This window comes from Solanum pennellii, chromosome 5, assembly GCF_001406875.1.
Source record: "Solanum pennellii chromosome 5, SPENNV200".
NCBI classification, from domain to species: Eukaryota; Viridiplantae; Streptophyta; class Magnoliopsida; order Solanales; family Solanaceae; genus Solanum; species Solanum pennellii.
Genome location: NC_028641.1, coordinates 62,401,622 through 62,420,795, shown reverse-complemented (window position 1 = coordinate 62,420,795; position 19,174 = coordinate 62,401,622). Strand labels below are relative to the sequence as shown.

General features: G+C 38.0%; 1 long non-coding RNA gene across 1 annotated transcript; it reads right to left on the bottom strand.

Annotated features, from left to right (window-relative positions):
• Positions 1 to 2,126: 2,126 nt before the first annotated feature.
• On the bottom strand, positions 2,127 to 16,118 carry LOC107020970. The gene is made up of 2 exons (XR_001456985.2): positions 15,216 to 16,118; positions 2,127 to 2,466 (listed from the first exon to the last, which is right to left on the bottom strand). It is a non-coding gene; the product is annotated as an uncharacterized LOC107020970 (long non-coding RNA).
• Between the last annotated feature and the right edge of the window lie 3,056 nt (positions 16,119 to 19,174).

Sequence of the window (19,174 nt, the reverse complement as noted above, 5' to 3'; positions counted from 1 at the left end):
AAATACATCAAAGAGTATGTCATATACATTATAACATAAACTGCATACATAATATGTAAATCGAATACTTTATAAAATAAAGCGAATTACGCCCCGTGTCTAGAGGCTTATGCCTTGGCTCGTCCTGTATAAAACACCTTGTCTCACGCCCCTGCCTTTTAAGATATATATATATATATAAAATCTAAAAATTGTAAGAAATGACAACCATTCAAAATAACACAAACTTTATATATTTTCTTAAAATTTTATGAAACTAATTATTTTAAATTGTTTGAGAATTTAAGAAGCTCATGAATTATTTCTTATCGGGGAGGGTCAAAATTGGGTGTCAACAACTGTCCCTCATTTTACTTGAATCGATGCAAGAAATTCGAAGAAAATGAAATTGACCAAGGCAATTTTGACCGACCACATATTCATTTTTAGGAAAGGATTTAGTACGAACTTTAAGAATTATGGTCAAACCCTAGACACGGGTTTCCTACATATCTCAGACTATATGAGAATTCAGGCCACCTATAGTTCGACACGCTTGAGTTAACACACAATTTTTAAAGAATTCAAAAGTCATCTCGACACCGGATTATAAAGGGATCGAAATACTCGAGAATGGGATTCGAGAGTGAATGTTGGAACCAAGAGTTTTCAGCATTGAACCCACCTACATATGCTTAAACCTTAGGAATCAGGTTGCTTGTAGTTCGACTCGATCGGTTGAAAAGGAAATCTATTATGCTAGATAACCTTTGGCTCTAGACAAGTGACAAAATTAATCGAGCATGAAAAGGTGGCTTGTAACCTGTTAGCCATGAATGTGGCACGTTTCACACCCATAATTAAGCACTTACAGGGACATAATTTCCAAAGCTTTTAGCGCATCATCACTCAGATTGGGAACTTGCTTCCGGTAGATCGAAATTTCCGGATGCGAGACCAAAACTGACAAAACTTTAAGAAAAACCCACATGCCTTTTGATAAGGGTGTGGTTTGATATTTTTGGAAGTCGCTCCTCTGCTCGCGCCTTAAGATTTTGACACTCCTCTTTGGACTACATCCCAGTTCGCTGCTAAGAAAAAGTTCCGCGTTGTGCTGCATCCTTTTTAATATTGTCCGCACCTGTGGTTTGTTTTGGAGAATCAACGCTTTTGGATGCTCTCGACAAAGACTGAGATGAAACTCCTTCACACTAAAATGCAATTCAAATGGGAGAAAGTGTCTTTTACCGTATTGACACTTAGTTGTTCTCTTTCAACAATTGACGTCAACTCGATTGGTTTGACGTAAATCAATTATAGCTTATGTCTTATGTTTGAAATATAGTCTTGAATATACTCTTCATTTGATGTCAACATAAATGAAAGTTGATGCAGTGTGCTAGTATTTCTCTTGACGTCGTCTTCCAGGCTCTTCTTGATGTTTACTTTTATCAAAATAAAAGAATGCAGTTGATGTCGATGGATAAATATTTCTCTTGGGATGCACAATTTCATTTTCTGGCAGTGCATGACTTCTTGCGGGGCATGCATATATTCCCATGACACGTAATTTTTGTGAGGTATGAAATCTTCTCACGATGCATAACTTTTCTGCGAGGCATGAAATCCTCTCGCGATGAATAAATTTCAACGGGGCATGGAATCTTCTCGTGATGCATAAATTTCTGCGAGGTATGAAATCTTCTCGCGATGCTTGGATATTAACTCGCGATGCATGATCTTCCGCGATGCGGGAATATTGAATCGCGATGCATGATCTTCCGTGATGCATGAATATTGTTTCACGATGCATGGATATTTACTCGCGATGCATGATTTTCTGCGATGCATGGATATCTTCCGCGATGCATGGATATTGACCCGGGATGCATGGATATTGAATAGCGATGCATGATCTTCCGCAATGCATGGATATTGACTCGCGATGCATGATCTTCCACGATGCATGGATATTGACTCGCGATGCATAATCTTCCACGATGCATAGATATTGACTCTTGATGTATTCCTTGGTACTAGATGAAGATAGTGCTTCAGTCAAGGAACATAGTGATCTTCTGGGTGCTTTCTGGATAATCATATCGTCTCCAATGATGATAACAGCAAAACGACTTCCAAATGGTATATCGTCTTGATCGACAATAAAATAACTAACCCCTCCGGGTAATGCATAATATCATGTCCAACATTATGATGCAAATGTCGTTCTTTACAGAAACTATTAACTCTTCCTTGAGATTTTCGCTTGATTAACCTTTGAATCTAGCTGGACGTTCTTTATAAATTTTGTGTTATTGGAAATTGATTGAAATAAACAATTCATATTCCCAAGTCTACGACATAAGTGATATAAAATGATTCTTGCTTCTAGGAAAACTATTTATTTTGGGATAATCTTCTCCTCCTATGACTTCTCCATATCCATCCGTCGGAAGAATTTGCTGATTTCATAGCAAAGATATAAACCTGCGCCGACAGAAAAATTGTTAGTTTTAACAACGAACTGATCTGTGTCGATTTCTTCAATTGTCTCCTCCTTGTCCTGCTATCTCCGGTTGATTTCCCGATCTCCTGACTCTTGATTAATAATACAAAATATTTTATGCCAAAACAAATGAAACATAAAAGAGAAAATTCTAGAGAAATAAATTTTTGAAAATAGTATCTGAAAAAGGTCACTGCCAAGTCATGTCATATCAGGCTTAACAATCTTCTTTGAGGTTGATGCTTGGAGGTCTATCTGATTATTCACTAGGGAGTTTTCAGAGTCACTCCAGACTTGTAGATAACATGTCCTGAAATTTCGAGGCCATCCTCAAAAGTTCTGTACCAATTAACCGTCTTGCTTATCTTTCTACTATAACTGAGCAGGTCGCGGGATTCTTTAGATCTTCTCAAAAATTTTGTCCCAGTTGAAAAAATAAGAAAAGTTACAAAGAAACCGACCGAGGCCGACATAGACCGCCTACATATCTCATTCTTGAAAATTTAGGTCGAACGTAGTTCAAACAGAAAGAAATATTTGAAGGGGATACATGGGGTGACTGAGACCGACATAGGCCGCCTACGTATATCAATCTAGAGAATTCAGGTCAGACGTAGTTCATTACAAGAGGGATAAAATTTAAACCAAACAAATACAAGCAAAAATAGAACAATTACAAGTAAATGACAAGAATACAAAATGAAACTTTACACATAATATTACTTGACAGCATCTGAGTTGAATGGTTTCGGCCACGCGGTGCCATCCATCTCCGACAAGACCAAAGCACCTCCAAATAATATTTTACGAACCATGTAAGGTCCTTGCCAGTTTTGTGCGAATTTTTATTTGTACTCATCTTGATGAGGAAAAATTCCCTTAAGTACTAACTGATCGATTTCAAAAGTTCTAGTTCTTACTCTCTTGTGGAAAGCGTGAATCACTCTCTGTCGATACAACTGACCCTGACAAACAGCAACCATTCTCTTCTCATCAATCAAAGTTAGTTGATCAATCAACTTGCTGACCCATTCAACATTACTTAACTCAGCTTCTTGGATGATTCTCAAAGACGGTATTTCGACTTCAGCAGGTATAACTGCTTCTGTTCCATACAATAGCAAGTATGGAGTAGCTCTAGTCGATGTTCTGACAGTCGTTTGATAACCAAATAAAGCATATGGAAACATTGCATGCCAACCTCGAAGATTGTCAATCATTTTCCACAGAATCTTCTTGATATTTATTGGCAGCCTCTACAGCTCCATTCATTTGAGGACGATAAGAGGTTGAGTTTCGATGAGTAATTTTAAATTGCTCACATATATCTCTCATCAAGTGACTGTTAAGATTTGCACCATTATCAGTAATGATGGATTCTGGTACTCCAAACCTTCATATTGGATTGTTGCGAACGAAATCAGCTACAACTTTCTTGGTTACCGATTTGTAATAAGCTGCTTCCACACACTTGGTGAAATAATCAATAGAGACCAAAATGAATATGTGTACATTTGAAGCGGACGACTCTATCGGACAAATGACGTCCATGCCATAAGATACAAATGGCCAAGGTGAACTCATAGCATAAAATTCGTGAGGTGGGACTCAGATCAAATCGCCGTGCACTTGACATTTATGACATTTTTGCACAAACTTGCAACAATCATTCTCCATAGTAATCCAGAAATACGCGGCTCGAAGGATCTTTCTTGCCAAAGTGAGCCCATTCATATATGTGCCACAAACTCCAGCATGTATCTGTTCAATAAGTTTCGCAGCTTCCACAGCATAACACATCTGAGAAGACCCAAATTTGGAGTCCTCCTATAAAGGATTTCCCCACCTAGAATGAAATTGAGAGGCATATGGCGTATCGACTTTTTCTGGTTTTGATGTAGCATCTTTAGGATATTTCCGAACTCTAAATACTTCTTTATATCAAAATACCATGGCAACCCGTCTGGTTCTGTTTCAACATGTGAACAATGGAATGGATGTTCTTTCAGATCTATATCCAGAGGATCAATATAATCAGTATCCAGATGTTTAATCATTGATGTGATGGTGACAAAAGCATCGGCCAACTCATTTTGTATTCTGGGAGTATGTCAGTACTCGATCTTACGAAATCTTTTGCACAACTTCTGTACATACTTTACGTAAGGTATAATTTTCGGGTTTTTCACGGCCCACTCTCCTTGAACTTGATGAATCAATAAATCTGAGTCTCCAATAACCAATAGCTCATGGACGTTCATGTCAATGGACATTCTCAAAACAAGAATACAAGCTTCATATTCGGCCATGTAGTTCGTTCAATTAAATCGGAGTTTAGCCGCCATGGGATAGTGTTGACCAGACTCTAACACTAAGACTGCTCCAATACCTTTATCTTCATGACTTGCCGCTCCATCAAAGCTCCAGCCGGGGTATGTTTCAGAAATATCTTCACCCACAAATGACACTTCTTCATCGTCAAAATAAGTTTTAAGCGGTTCATACTCTTCATCAACGAGTTTTTCTACAAGATGATCAGCCAAGACTTGTGCTTTTATCGCCTTCTGAGTCACATACGCAATATCAAACTCAATCAACAACATTTGCCACTTAGCTAATTTTCCTGTCGGCATTGCCTTCTTGAAGATATACTACACCGGGTCCATTCTGGAAATGAGGTATGTATTATAAGAAGATTAATAATGTCTCAACTTCTGGGCAAGACAAGTCAAAGCACAACACGTTCTCTCCAACACAGTGTAATGAGACTCGTATGGAGTAAACTTCCTGCTTATGTAATAGATAGCTCTTTCCTTCTTTCTTGTTTCGTCGTGTTGACCGAGTACGCATCCGAATGCACTATCTGAGATGGACAACTATAGCAACAAAGGACTCCCTTCTCACAGAGGAACCAGTACCGGCGGGTTGGACAAATAGATCTTGATAGCATCGAAAGCAATCTGACACTCTTCAGTCCACTTTGTCGGAGAATCTTTCTTCAACAGCTTGAAGATAGTCTCACACACCACGGTTTATTGAGTTATGAATCGACTGATGTAGTTTAACATCCCTAAGAAACTCATCACCTCTTTTCTCGTCTTCGGTGGAGGTAATTCTTTGAATTGCTTTAATCATAGAAGGATCGAGCTCAATATCTCTTCTGCGGACTTTAAATCTCAACAACTTGCCGACTGGTACTCCAAAAGAGCATTTGGCGGGATTTAGCTTCAATTTTTAATGATGCAAACGATCAAAGAACTTCCTTAGATGTGTCAAATGGTTCGAACTCTCGCGGGACTTGATTATGACGTCGTCTACGTACACCTAAATCTCCTTATGAATCATATCATGAATTATAGTCGTCATAGACCTCATATAGGTAGCACCAGCATTCTTGAGGACAAATGGCATCACTCTGTAATGATATACACCCCAAGGTGTAATAAAAGCTGTCTTTTCTGCATCTTCCTCATCCATCAGAATCTAGTGATAACCTGCGTAACAATCCACAAATGACTGCATTTCATGCTTAGCACGGTTATCCATCAAAATATGAATATTTGGCAACAGAAAATTATCCTTCATGCTAGCCTTGTTAATATCTCTAAAGTCGACACAAATCCTGATTTTCCCGTCTTTCTTAGCAACCAGAACAACATTGGCTAACCAAGTCGGGTATTGTGTCACTTTCAACAATCGAGATTCTATCTGCTTGGTGATCTCTTCTTTGATATTTAAACTCATTTCCGGCTTGAACTTCCAAGCCTTTTGCTTCATCAGATCGAACCCCAGATTAGTCGGCTATTTATGACATACAACATCGATACTCAGCCCTTGGATGTCACCGACTTCCCAGACTAACACATCAATAAATTTGGCAAGTAAATGAATTAGGACTTTTCTTTGAGTTTCATCTAAGTGAAGGCGGATCTTAACCTATTTAACGCACTCCGAATCCTCCAAATTTACCATTTCCGTTTTCTCTAGATTTGGTTTATGTTGATTTTCAAACTTCCAAAATTCCTTGGCAACAAACTCTGATACCTCACTTTTTTCTTCATAATCATCAACGTCGTCATCACCAGCCTCATTTTGTTCATTCATCTCGTAACATGACATAACATTGGTAGGTTTAGAACTTACATTACTGAAACCATAAACAGACAAAGTTAGGAAAGCAAAGTATAACAGAGAAGTAGATAAACGAATTCTAAAATAAAAGAGGCTTTCATTCAAATTGGAAAAAACGGTGCAAACTTTGGCCATGGAATAGGTCCAAGTAGCCCTTTTAAACATCATGATGGAAAATTAAAAATTCAAATAGTTAAAAAATATGCAAAATGGTGGGTATCGGTCCTCTTCTGGACAACCACCATTTAAATATGCACAATACAATGCCCTTCTACCAAGGAGTTTGGGGGATCAAGATGGGCGTGGAGGTCCAATTTTGCATCATCTCTCCTTGCTCAGAATCATAGATTCCTGTTAGCTCGACCTCTTCCTCAATGATAATCGATCTCTTTCAAAAGTCAATAGATTCCTTCCCCAAGGTCCTCCTACTCGGCATATTCATGGACTGGAAAGGATTGATGTAGGTGAGGGAATGGCTTGGCCAATGCTTGATCCTTCTTCTTCTTTGTCTTCTCATCATCATCTATGAGGATGTACCCCAATCCATACCTTACTCCTTTGACGGGAACTTGAACGGGCTCAACAATTCCTTGGGAATTCCTTCCCAATCCGAAACCTAGCTCAATTTCACTTTGCAGCATCACAGTGGCTATCATCTTGTACACGACAGACATGGGAATCTGTGGGGCTAAGTCTTCACCGATGGCATTTACCAGCTCCACCGTGTAGAAATTTGTACTTCGCGATATCTCATCAATGATCGACGTCTGTCTGCCGGAGTGACTCTCTTCGCATCAATAACTAGCTCTCATTTTTTCAAACAAGTTTCATCATCTGATGCAAAGTAGAAGGGACAGCTCGAGCCATATGGATGAAAGGACTTCCCAGAAGAGGGTTATAGCTGGTGTCGATGTCCAAGACTTGAAACTGTGCACTGAATTCTGCTGGACCCATTTGGATGATCAGATTCACCACTTACAACGTATCCCTCTGTATTTCATCGAAGACTATCACGTTGACTTGACTTTGCTCAAGTTTTCCCAAGTCAAACATCAACTGCCTCAGCGTCGACAACGGGCAAATATTCACACCAGATCCGTCATCCACCAAACTGCAATTTACAACCTTCTCGCGGCATACTACAGTGATGTGCAATGCCTTTTTGTGTGATCTCCCTTCAAAAGGTAACTCATCGTCGCAAAAACTAATCTGATGACCTCGGATAACTTGGTTAATCATAGCGAACACATTATCACTTCTTGTGCCGACGGACAAATATGTATCATCAAGAGCCTTCATCAAAGCCTGCTTGTGAGAATGAAAACTCATCAGCAGGGCCCACACAGAAATCTGGGCTGGAGTTTTCTCGAAATACTTGACAATAGAATAATCTTTCGGTTGCATTCTTCTCCAGATTTCCTCTGCCTCACCCTCGCTTATTTGCCTTTTATCTTGATTCTTTTTTTAACTCTGGGAGCAAGCTCCTCAGGTGTATAACATATTCCGGATCAGGTCATACCTTGTGCAGCAGTAGTCTCAATCACAAATTTTGGCTTGGTAAGAGTTTTTGACAGCACCAAGGCAACAACTTTTGTGGGTGTCAAAATAACGAACTCTTTCTTCTCTTTGATACTCAAAGCAGCAAAGCCTTTTCCAACTCGTCATGAAAGATTGGAGTTATCACTTTCGTCCCACACCAATAATTTTTTGTTTCTATCATACTGACGTTATTGCCTCCATGATTCGGCAAAGGATTGGTATTGACATTAGGTGCAGCTGGTTGGAGAGAAACCACCTCTTGGTCAATTTAATCCTGAATATTGTGCTTGAGGATGATACAGTCTTTAGTGTCATGCCCAACACTGTCGGAATTATAAGCACACCTCTGATCTGGCCTATAGAATTTTGAATTTATATCCACGAGTTTTGGCCCCACTGGGTGAATATATCCAGCCGCAGCCAGTCGCACGTACAACTTTGTTCGGCTTTCTGCGAACGCGGTGAAATTCCTCAAAGATTTCTTCTCTAACCAAGGTTGAGTGGGATCATAACATCCTTGTGGGAGAGGCACTATTGCTAACCTCGATAGTTCGGACGTGGAGTTTTATTCTTGGGATATGAGTTTGCTTGGTAGTTTGGCATTGGAGCTTGGTAGCTCGGGTGGGGATTTTGATATGAGTGAGCTTGGACTTGATATGCAGGAAGGGGTGATCAGTAGCTCGATTGCACGTTAGTACATTTGGGAGGAACACCCTGGTAGGGAGATGGAATTTGGTAGAGTGGAGGATGATTTGGGTAAATGGGGGATGGATTATGGAAATTGGGGGGGTGGACTTTGGTATAGTGGAGGTTGCATTCTGACAAATTCGAGGATTATTGAGATGACTTGCTTGTGTGTAGAAAGCTTGGTAGGAATTTTGAGAAGGCTGAGAACGACCTTGGGACTATGACGAGCTTCTGGGAGTTTTCCTTCCCCCATATAAAACAACAACAATTTATTCTCTTTTCTTCTTCAATGTTCCCGATGATCCGAGTGATGGAACAACACGAGCTATATTTCCCTTTTTTAACCCATTTTCGACAGTCTCAAAAACTTTGACTATCTCGGCAAATTTTGCTCCTACGAGCAACAAGATTATAATACTCGAGCTCTTGCACCCGCACGAACACTTCTACAATTTCTTTTTCGAACATGGGTGGTCTCACCCTCGCCGCTTCTTTTCTCCACCCATAGGCAAACTCCCTATAGCTCTCGGTTGATATTCCTTTATATTTTACAAAGAGTATCGATCTGGAACAATTTTTACGTTGTAAGTGAACCGATAGATAAAATCTTTGGCCAACGCATTCCAGCTGGGCCATTGCCTGGTTTCATGCGCAGTGAACCATTCAAGAGCTTCTCCACACAGGCTTCGGCTAAAAAGCCGCATCAATAGAGCTTCATCCCTTCCAACTCCCACGAGTTGGTTACAATAGGCTCTCAAATGAGTCATAGGGTTGCCCACTCCTCTGAAAGTGTCAAACTTTGGGATCTTGAACCCTTCTGGAAGGTCCAAATTTGGATGAATACATATGTCTTCATAACTAAGCCCAGCGGCATCAGAGACGCATTGGTACTCTTTCATGGCTTTCTTGAACTCTTCTTTTATATCGACCTTAATCTCTTTCTTTGCCCTCCACTCCTTTTATTGTTCCTCATAATGGTCTAGCTAAGAACCGTGCAAACCATGCTCGGCAGGGACGGGAATTTGGAAAGTGGTTCGTTTGGGTAAGGGTGGAGCTACAGAGGGACTCTGGGAATTTTGAGCGGTTTGATAATTCTGTGGGACAGGACAAAACTTCCCTTGGAGAAAGTGCTGCGCTCCAGCTAAGTCTGCGGATTTGTATTCTGATTTAAGTGCTGGTGGGATGTTTGTGGATTAAAAGTATTTGGATTTTGGTTTTGATTTTGCGGTGGTGGAGCAGTTTGATGGTGGGTATTTTGAGGATGGTGTGGCATTTGGGGATGATTGTTTAGAGGAGGAGGTGGAGTTTTGTAGGATGCGAAAGCATATTGTGGATTTTGGGTAGTCAGATCTATAACCAACGAATTTTAAGCAGGTGTAGATGGCTGGTTCTGGGTTTGATGTTTATTTGAGGAAGGTAAGTAGATTGGAGGTCTCCAATCATTAGCATTAGCGGCAAAACCTGGCGGAGGCAGATCCTGTCTCCTTTGCATTTGTACCCTCATCTCTGCAATCTGTTGCATCAGCTGCAGAATCAACTCATTCTGGTCCGCTACGGTAGGTTGAGCCACCACAACATTAGTAAGACTCAATTCTTCATCACTATCCCCCATAACTGTCATTCCTTTGTCAGAGCTTTGTCTAGGGAAGGAATCTGTGGGACCTTTTGATCTGGAAAAATAAGGATGATCTGCCAGCTTTCAATCGACACAGATCAGTTTCAAAGTACCTTAGAGGGAAAACAACTTTAAGGTGGATTTGTTAATGCAGATTCAGAATACAAAATGCATAATATCACTCAGAGAACAGATAAACACACAAGTTGCTTTGTTTGAGGATATCTTCAACTCACGAGTAAGGACGGAAACACATTTTTTAACAAGCAGGAGTTTGCTTGTTTTTGTTTTGACACTATCTCAGAAATGCTAAATGACGTTGAGCTAAGGTCCTCTTGCAGCTGCTCTTTGACGTCCGTTGATCTTGTCTTCGTATCTTCTCGTAAATTAAAGGGGAGAATGAAAATTTTTAAATATAGGGGTAGGGACTGGAGAGGCTACCTACGTATCTCGCAAGGAGAATTCAGGTCCAACGTAGTTCAATTACAAGATAAACATTTTCATTCATTCGTGCATTACAATTACAAGGAAATTCAACGGCAACAATAGAGCTTTTAAAAGGTAAAATGATGAAGACACGTTAGTTATTTCCCTTCTTGTTGCAGTATTGGTGTCCTCCTTTCAAACGGCCTAAGAATGGAGGTTTGTAGATGATTTCCTCCTCGTCGTCTTCCCGAATCGCTTCAGGGTGAGCGTTATCAGGATCATTATTAGTTCCTTGCTCATAAACGGGGTATTTTTTGCGTATTTTTTGAAGTTTATTAATCATGTTGCTATGGAAGACTTTGTTCTTCTTCCTCAGTGCGGCCATATTCTCTCATGGAGGTGAATTCTTCCATTTCCATTGTCAACTCTTCATCAAGTGACATGCTTTTGGCTAATAGAGCGGCAATCTCCAATTCTATCCTCACCTCTCTCGCTTCTCTTTCTTGCACTTTCAATCGAAGCATGTCCAACTTCTCTCGCAAGTTCTCTGTCTCCATCTCAACATCTTTCTTTCTCTTCATCTGTGATGCCAGATCCTCATCCAGCATTACAGTTGCAGCTTTGTAGATTGCGGTGGCCATGTCGACCCTGAGCCATTCCTCCTTGGCTTCTTGAGTTTGCCGAGTGATCTGTTCGATCTTTCTTTCTAGTCCTTCTCTAGTCAATTCCATCTGGATGTTCTTACACTTGTTTATAGCAGTGATTCTTTGCCTTTCCTGAGATGGTAGAATAGTGTTTTAGGATTTGTGGTATAGAAGGAGGTCTTTTGAGTGAGAAAGTCAAGACTTAGAAATTTTGGTCGGACGTTCTTTTGTAATAGTGACTTGTTTGCATATTTTGGAAATTTCTAGAAAAGAGTGGGTTCCAAATATCCTCATTCATAGAAGAATAGCACATAAATAGTTAAACACACATATCGGGTCCTAAAACATATTGGGGGATCCTTTTGTGCCAAGGGTAGGCCTAGCGCATTTGAATGATGTACGCGTAAATTTGAACCATACAAACAATTTCCCCCATAATAAATTTCACAAGTGAATAATAATGTTCACAGAGGGGAAAATAAAGCATAAAACATTAAAGACAAACCCACGCAGGGGCCATTTGAATGTACGCAAGTGCATAAAGGCAGGCTCGCGCAGGGGTTAAAATGACAAATACATATAGAAAAACCCGCGTAGGGGCGAAATCCACTATGTTGCTCCATATGGTCCTACTCCGTCGTCGTCCCCCTGAGTCTTGTATTGTTGAAACATACACCTTAATATCAGCAAGAATCCTTTACCCAGGCGTTGTCTTCTAAGATTTCGTATCGCAGCCTCTCGATTTTCTCCTTGACCCAGGTATCAAAATCATTATAACCACGCCTTAGTCTTTCCACTTCTTGAGTCGCCTTCTCAAAAGTATCTTGGTTCTCGACAAACTTAGCGTACACTTCTTGGGATTCTTTCTTTACCTCTTGTATCTCGGCCAATGCTTTGGCTTCTCTGACCATTCTATTTTGAAAGGAGGAGACGTTTTGTATGTACTTCTTCATCCATTCTGTTTAACCCTTGTCATATCCAACATTGAATCGATTAGGAGCAATGGAGTCTTTATCCATACGCTTGGAAATTTTCCATTCCTTGAACATTTCAAACGCGTCGTGCACTCTATCATCTCCAATATCGTATACATAAGCGCAATAGTACACCTCATTGGGTATAGTTTGTCTCCTCCTGAACTGTCGCAAGACTCGAAAGGGTGCATAAGGGAGAATTCCTCGAATACATGGTAGGGGAAGCACAATCTGTATGCGACTCTCCAAGACGACTTCCTTGGAGATAAAATGGTCAAGCATCCATTGGAGATTTTCTTCTCTTAATTCGGAGAATATTTGAGCCTATCTCCCCCTTGTTCTCCGATTGTCCATATTCACCCATTCAAAATGTATGCAACTCCCGAGTCCCAGCACCCTTCGCTAAATGGCTGAGGATCCACCACTGAAAGAGCAAGTTGCATTTTTGGAAATATCGATGCCCCTCTTTGCATTTTCCCAGGGATCGATACATATCAGAAAGGATGACCGGAGCTATAGGATAGTATTTTGTTGTCCCTTGATTCGGATAACATTTGAACAAAGTATGTGCGAGTGTTATAACTCGGGTATTGATACTCAAACTTGGACCATGTGGGAATACCATTGTTCCCAATAATGCTACAGCAAATGTTAGAGGACGAATTTCATTCCATTCTCTGTAGGAGATCTTGAAATCTCGGTTGTAAGTGACATAGAAGATTGCATGTCCAAATCGGATATAAAGATCTGTGAATGCTTCATGGGATTCTTGGCACCAGTAGGCAAAACCTTTTCCCAACCCGAACCAGTTCAACAATATTTTCTACAGAAGGTTTATTAGGGATAAAGTTGTCTTCTTGTTTTCTTGCTTTCCTTTCTATCCCAGTACCTACTGTGTCTGTGCAGTCTCTGTTCTCCTCCAAAGTCGGGGTAGTTTCGGTGGTTTCTAATCAGAACACCATTCTTTGGCTATCCCAATATCCTGTGAGGACGTCAACCAGCTATGCCAAACCGTTCGTGTTGATCAATTCTGTTAATGCATCCATGTATTTGTTGAGGGTTCTTCTATGATCCCCGTTGAGATTTTCATGCCACATTTTGAGTTGGTGTGGGGCCGTTATAACCATATCAAACTTTGGGAAACGGTCCATATCTACAATACAAAAGCTATTTAGTTTTACCCACTCCAAATTGGTTTCTATACGTACATCATTTAAATGTCACATTAAATGATGTGTCGTGAGGTCAAAGACCTTAGACACGGTTTTGGCGGTTTTTTACTAAATGGACTTAATACACCTTGGTTATTAAGCCGTCTTAGGCTAATGCTAATTTTTGGTTTTCATTCCACCCTAGCCTAGGATTACTAGAATAGGTTTCAAGTTGAGGTTACCAGAGTTGAATAAACATCGGGGTGAAACTACCAAACAATGTCGGATGACCGCATTTCAACTATTTGTTTGATATTTCCAAATGAATTTTTGTGTATTTCTGAAGAAAGCCTTGGAAAGCCACATAACTTTCATTTTCTTAATGCACACTACTTGCCGTTTGGCGAATGCCATGAAAATGCAACAATTTCAAAACGAAGGTAAACTAAATAAGTAAACAATTTATCAAAAATAGCCAAATAACGTTAGTTTTAAGAGAATAAGCTAAATTTTGATAACCATAGATTACTCATGCATTTAGCTAAAGCAGAATAACATATCATGGGACAATCTTGAGATAAGGCAAATAAAAAAAGGTCAATCCTATGGAACCAAATTTATGCTAGCAGTTATATCACGAAGGTGTTCCAGAAATAGATAAACTGAACCATAGGAATAAGCATGCAGTACTATTAAATAAGTGACCAATCCAAGCAACGATTTTACACTCATGATAGAAATTACAGATTATATGAAAACGAAAGGGTGATTTCCTAAAATGATAAATCCTTGGTCAACTCAATACCCTATAAGAACGAAGCTATACAATCACGAGTGAAAACCAAAGAGAAATAGATATCACTCCGACTAAGCGAAATCAATTTCGATAAGCTAAATCTAAGCTAAAAAAAGGCTTTCGTGCTCACAATAATAGTGATAAAATAAACCATTGATGAAAATAATGACAAAAAAGTATTCATACAAACAAACTCTAACTCTTTGAAAATTAAGGTGGCTGCCATTACACATGACAATACCTTCAATGCTTATGGCTTTGGAAGTTACAACACAGTTGGTTAAAAGAGAAAATGACACAAAAACAAATGATTAATAATTAAAAAAAAGTAGAGAGGGTAGAAAAGTAAAGGGAAGAGGGGCATGTGCTTAAAAGTATCCAGAAACATCTACGACTTCCATACATCATACAATACTATTGAAAAGAGATAACATAGCTCAACAAATCCGTTCGGAGGAACCTCAACTTGGCAGAGATAGAAGGGAGAGTTCAACAACTTTCAGTAATGGTTTAGAGAAGAGGAATAACAAGACACTCACGCAAAAAGGCAAGGAGCACCAACAGTAGTATAAATCGGCTAAAATTTCGTACTCAATCTCTGACTAATTAAAAAAAAAACAGTAATAAGTACCTCATAATAAAACAAGCATCGACCTAATGACAACTATAAACAAACAACCAAAGAATAGTGGATTCCAAAGTTTAACGGAACAGGAAAAAGAAAAAAAAAAGAAGTAAAGGGAAAATTATCGGAGGAAGTAGATTACCTATTTCTGGGAAGCAGAACTCGAGAAAGAGCGTGTCGGAAGTGACTCCACAACCACGAAACTAGAATACGAGTGGAGAGTAGGAATCTGGACAGCAGCTTGACCCGAAAACCAAACTATGAACCTTTTCTTCCGAGATGTATTTGTTACGCAAAAGAGAGAAAAAGAATCTGCTCGAACGATGTTACTAAGTGAAGAACACCTACGAGTCTCACACAATTTTTTTTGGAGTTCTTTTGGCCAAACTTTTAAATTTCTCTGTGTATTTTGATCCCAAAGAAACTTTCCAATTTTTTTTTATTGTTCCTCCAATATCTTGGGCTTAAAAAAACATTTCAGGAAATCAAAAGAAAACAAAAAAAAGCACTTCCTATTCTTTTTATTTCCAAAAACCGAAGAGAGAAAAAAAAACAAGACCTCCGAAAAAGGGACCCCCCTGCAAGATGAATGAAATGAAGTATATATATGAGGTAGATTAGGGTTTCAAGATTCTTTTTGGGGGGGGGAAGATGAAAAATCGGATCAAAATCCCATTACGAATTTGAAATTCAAAACTTTTTTTTCCTTTTTTGGACGCACAAGCTTTTCTCCGAAAACAAAAACTCAAACCGAAATGGGAAATGGGATAGACGGGTTCGATTGATCCAATCTTCCTTGGGGTGACGTGGATCGATCCCGTTGCCCCAAGGACGATTTCGCGTGATGTTACTGCTCTTGCTGCTGTAGACGACACTATTGTTTAAGAAGACGACAGAGGGGCAGAGTGATCGATCTTTCGCTGCCTCTCGTGACCTCGTCGTTACTGCAAGTGGGTGGAATTTGCTTTCGTTGTGCGCGCGTGAGGAAGATGGGCAGAGTGGGGCATTGGAATTGATGCATACTGCCTGTTGGGGTCAAAGTTGTGATGTGAATGAGAAGCTTTTGAAAAAGCTGCAGACCTTCTGGGTATTCTTTTGGACTGGGTCAAAGAAATGGGTCGGGTTGAAAATTGGGCTGGGTCTGGTATAAAAAAGGATGGGCTTCTAGAAAATGGGGTTGGGGATATGGGATTTGAACTTAGAGCCTGTTTGGCTCAGCTTAAAAGCTGGTCAAACTGACTTAAAAGCTGATTTTTGACTTATTTAGCTGTTTGGCAATACTCAAAATAACTTATTTTAAGTTAAAAAAAACTTATTTTAAGCCAAAAGTTAAAAGCTGGGGTAGGGGTGCTTTTTTTTTTTTAGCTTATAAGCTGTTTTAAGTTGACCACATTTTTATCTTTTTGCTCTTAATATTTTTATACAATCTCCAAATTACCCATATAACCCTAATATTTCTTTCTTCCATTTTTCCCTTTTCACGTTTGACATAACAAATTCAGCACTTTTATCCAAACGCATAACTGCTTATTTTAAAAATAAGTTTCAGCACTTTTAAAAGTACTTTTTTAAAGCTGCTTTTATTAAACCCATCCAAACGGGCCCTTAGTCAAGGTTAATGAATAAAAAGGGTGGACTGGAAATTGGGTTCAAAATATGGCTTTGCTGAAAAATTGGAAAAAAGGGCCCTAGAATTTGCTCTTCAGATAGGTTTAAGGATTTCACTAATATCTAAATAATATGAATTAACATAAATTAATTAATGAGATTTTTAATATTAACAAAATAAAATAATTATTTCAATTATAAATTAATTAACTTAAAAGTATAAATTATTATTCAAACTACACTAGTGTCTAAAATTTTACTAGAACTAAAATAATTTTTGAAATGATTTTTTAATAATCATAAAATATACTAATTATATACATAAATATATATATACATATATATATATACATACATATATATATATATATATACATATATATACACACACATATATATATACATATACATATATATATATATATACATATATATATATATGTGTGTGTGTGTGTGTGTGTGTGTATAATCTAAAAATTGTAAGAAATGACTAAACCATTCAAAATAACACAAACTTTATAAAGCACATGAATTAATTCTAATTAGGGAGTGTCAAAATTGGGTGTCAACATACCATACTCTCAAATCGTCAATAGTATCAACGCTTTCTTAATCAACACATTATCGCCTTCAAAATTTTCAAACTATGGTGCCCTCTCTTTCATAATAAGCATTTTATGAAAGATATGGGTCCCGCTCAAAGCAGATAGCACTAATTTTAAATCTAAAAGTAATTTTCCATCAATATGAAGTTATTGAATCACTTACAATGCCAACGTCACGTAACCTTTCAGATACGAAATTTCAACTGATATTCAAAATCATCATATACCTCACACAAACACTTACGAAATTCTTGGTCCCTCTAATAATACTATAAGCTCATAATTTCTACTCACCATCAAATATTTATTTAACACATCATAACAATTTGTATCGTCCTATCAACAAAGTAGTTTAAATCCAATCGAAATCCTTATTAATCATGTAGTTATTGTCGAACATCAATAAGTTATTTATCATAATTTGAACAATCTATTTTGACATAATCAAATATAATATTTCACACATCATTGCTTGTCACCCTAACAAAAACTCAATATTTAGAAAAGTCGATGATAAATTCCTAGTAAATTTGTACCGAAGTAGTTCACATCTCATAGTCATATCTAAACTCATAGGAAAAAAATCTTTCAACTACAAACCAATAGTTTATACGAGTGATTTATTTGTTTATTATTCTTAAATATTTCCCATGACATAAAATTCTAAATTTCTTGAAATCATCAATACATCAAACTATTGTTCCTCTTGTTGTTTCTCTCACCATTCTTATTCTTTAGTCAATATCTCTTGACATTTTTACCTTATCCTCTGAATAAAAGCGTTAAATGAATCCCTTCCTTAGGTTCATTAAAACCAAAATAACACACCTTATGACTTAAATCATGTACGAGTCCTTTCAAATATTCTATATTTAATGCTATCGATCATTTCTTACCTTATATATATATACCTTGATAAAACATACTATCACAAACATATAATCACCAAAAAGAACTTGAATTTTTGAATCGAACCGTGTAACCCAATCCCTTTATCTATCAACATTAGTTCATACCTAGAAGAATTTTATGAATTCATGTATCTTAGGTATCATTGATTTCCCTTTTATTGGCGTTATCATATCCTTCACTTAAAATCCAACCATACTAAGCAACAAACTCAAAACCATAAAAATAACTTATCATTACACTCGAGTTGAACGTATGTAAAATTCTTTATTAAATTTATCGAAAAGTTTTTAATCAATGTGGTGAATCTGTGACACGATTAACATAAGTTGAGCAAAATAGACTAAATTATGCATCTCTCAACTCAGTTTTCTACTATATGAAGGTATATTTTTTTAATTTTGCACTCAAAGTAAATATCTTTATTCTCAATCGCCTCTTTCTAAAGATCAAGCTACATTACACTAATTCTTTCCATTTATTACTCTAGCTCTTTTAAATTTTATTCAAGTGGTGACTCAACACCTCCTATAAGTATCCATGCAATTAAGCTTCTCACCAAATAGTATCAAACCACAACCTTATATACTCGCATGGCGTCATTACAATACAAAATTCATTTAACCAACAATCTTTATTATATAGTTGCAGCTCAATCACAACCCATCACGAATTCTTATTGCCATCATGCTCAACTTGCTATTGTCATCAATATATGACACCTTAAATCAAGTAATACCAACAAAAATCAAAGGACTAACTTAATCTTATATGCATTTTCTTACAAAAATCTTCAATTACCTTCACACGAGTGTACTCTTGAGACTTCCTTTAACCATACACTTTTCATTCTAGTAGCTATTCATTACCTTGGACCTTATGATGAAATCTCTAGTCCTCATTTAGAACCCACGGAAGACACGTCTTAACTCAACATATTAATACCATATCAATAATCCACCACTAATATATATATATA